Source organism: Pygoscelis adeliae, unplaced genomic scaffold (assembly GCF_000699105.1).
Source record: "Pygoscelis adeliae isolate BGI_AS28 unplaced genomic scaffold, ASM69910v1 Scaffold16, whole genome shotgun sequence".
Taxonomy (NCBI): Eukaryota; Metazoa; Chordata; class Aves; order Sphenisciformes; family Spheniscidae; genus Pygoscelis; species Pygoscelis adeliae.
Window position 1 is genome coordinate 7,012,289 of NW_008825162.1, and position 2,693 is coordinate 7,014,981.

The 2,693-nt window shown below is 37.5% G+C and overlaps 1 protein-coding gene across 1 annotated transcript in view; it reads left to right on the forward strand.

Annotated features, from left to right (window-relative positions):
- Positions 1–341: 341 nt before the first annotated feature.
- The window catches only part of LOC103920882 (O-acetyl-ADP-ribose deacetylase MACROD2-like), a 260,177-nt gene continuing 257,825 nt past the window's right edge, over positions 342–2,693 (forward strand). Inside the window, exon 1 of the mRNA XM_009328740.1 lies at positions 342–364. The gene's annotated coding sequence lies outside the window, so the exon portion shown is untranslated. The remainder of the gene's footprint in view (positions 365–2,693) is intronic.

Below are 2,693 nucleotides of genomic sequence, written 5' to 3' on the forward strand. Positions count from 1 at the left end.
GAGAATATGACTTTTTTTCCTGCCGTACTAGCTTATGGCGTTAATTTTTAGCTCAAAGGCAGTTTTAGTAATAATTCTGGGTTCAAATGTTGCTCATAGCTCAAGGTGAGAAAAAGAATGCAGCTTTATTAACGTGGCAGAAAGGAAAACGTATGGAATATGTTTCATATAATAACATGAAAATGCCTGTGAATTGAATGCCATAACAGTGAAGGCTACAACACGTAATCTCTGGGTGTTGAAAAACAGGCATTTAAAAATACCCTTGGTTTTGATGAAAGTTCAGCAAAAAGAAATCCCACTGATTTTTTTTTTCTTTCATTTGTTTGAAAACGATTTCCCTGTATTTCAACAGGAATTTATGGTAAGTAAGACCTTACATGTCGCTTATTGCTTACTCAGTTTTTCCTATTATTACTATTTGAACAGCAATATTTCTTATCAGATGTCTCGTCAGTCATTTTGGCTTGCGAATCTATTTATACTGTGTTAAATAACAGAGACCCAAAGCCTTTGACTGTGACTGAATACTAGTGTGCTGGTAAGTGGGATACTGTTGTGCAGCCCTTAGCAGAACCCTTAGCCTGTGAGCTGAGGCCCACAGCTGTAATTACACTTCTGCAGCTCTGGTAACTCTTAAACACACTGCTGTGGCTTCAACAGGGAAAAATAGGGTTTGGGCAAAACCTTCCATCCAGAAGGCAGGCAAGCAAGACTCCTCAATGCCCAAGACTGGGGAAAACGTCTGTTTTCCTCGAGCAAACTTGCTAGGAAAACATGAAATTGTCTTAGCTCCCTTGAGTTGTGCTTCCACATTTTTAGTTTATTAATTTACATGCAAATTAAAACAACTCCCTCCGCCTGAAGAACTGGAGGGAAAGGGTTATTATAAAAGTTCATCACTTGCTTTGTTGTAATCTTAAGGCAATCCATTACTAGTAGTCAGCTGCTTTTTGGTTGACATTGTGGAAGAAGTGGGCATGATATTTGAAGGAGGAAAAAGACAAGCTATTTGGAAAAAAAAATGGAGAAATTTATGAGAGGACATGCAAATTTACAAGGGGACAAAAATATTTTTTCATTTAAAAATAATGTAGGCTGATTTTTCTTTCATTCAGTTTCAGTAAATGCATACAAATGAGAGTAGGTTGGATTACTTGTACAATTCAAGGGTTTTAGAGAAACACACTAAGCAGCAATAAATAAAAAAATGCAGTCATCACGTACCACCGCAGTATAACATTGCTGCTGCTGCGTGAAAATAACTTATAGTAATATTTAGATAAATTAATTTGAGTTTTGACCAATCAGATACTGCAGATGCAGGGGGAAAAAGTGACAGGAATATTTAGGGTTGTTTCTTCTTTTTCAAGGGCCTCTTATTTAAAATTGATTGTTTGATGATTGTAAATCTGAATTAGGCTTCAGAAGGTAGAATCTAAATTACTTTGGGTGCTGTATCCTTTTCTACTTGAACTGCACTTTATTTGTTGCAGAAGAACATGCAGATGCCATTTCCACAAACTCTAGAAGTCACTGAATATGAATCTGGTTTCAGATAAAGCTCTGCCTTGGTCCTCAGTTCAGGTCCCCCTCTTGAACTTTCAGGGGAGCTCAGCATTTTAGTTCTTGACTCTTTGGCTTAAATCTTGATCTTTAACATAGAGGCGGTTTTGTTATTAGTTTACAAAACCAGGCAAGACATGGTGTAAATATATGGAAATCACTAGTAAGTGGAACATACAAATAATAATAGTTCATTTTATTTTAGAATTGGCCTAGTTAATAGGAAAGGTCTCAGCAGGTGAGGAATATGGTTCCCTGAAGTCAGTAAAGAAAGTTGGAAAGGGTCTCTGGTAGGAATCTTGAGTTTTCTTTTCCTGAGGTAACGGATGCTTTTCTTGAAGTCTGCATTGATTTTAACTGGAAAGCTGTGGCATTACTGAAACATTATATAGTGTGGCAGATGCTTTTTCAGTATTTGTTTGCTGTTTTCACCTTTGGAAATGAGTTAAGACACATATCTGCTAAAATACTGTTTTTCTGAGGCTGGTTTGTTTGTTTTGGGAATACAATCTCTAATTAATTTTACTGTTTACATTTCAATAAATACTTTCTATTCCTCAATGAAAAAAATACCTTCTTTCCAGACTCTCAGCCTGAGAGTAGTAATTAAACAGGCAACCCCGCATCAGGCTTCAGGTGTCAATATTTTCAAGAGGAATTGATAGCAGTTGCAGTGCTAAAATTATGCTGCATGATGTGTTTGAGGTGTAAAGTACACCCAAACCCTGCAAAGCTATGCTTTCATCTTTCTGGTTTTGTTGGGCTTTTCCCTTCTGCACATGCACATTCCTTTAGATAAAGTCAGCGTCTAGACAAGCAAGTGGATCAACTTCATTCTTGGTGGCCTAGCCGATTAGTATTGCTTTATGTATTGTGCAGTTAACACTGGACTATCCCAATAAAATATTATTGAAGGAACACACAGCCTTGAGTTCTCATCTCGGATCCATATGAACAAATGCTGTCCCTTCAGAAATCCTTGGCTGAGAATCGAATCATAGAATCATTAAGGTTGGAAGAGACCTCCAAGATCATAAAGTCCAACCGTCAACCCAACACCACCATGCCCACTAAACCATGTCCCTAAGCGCCTCATCTACACGTCTTTTAAATACCTCCAGGGATGG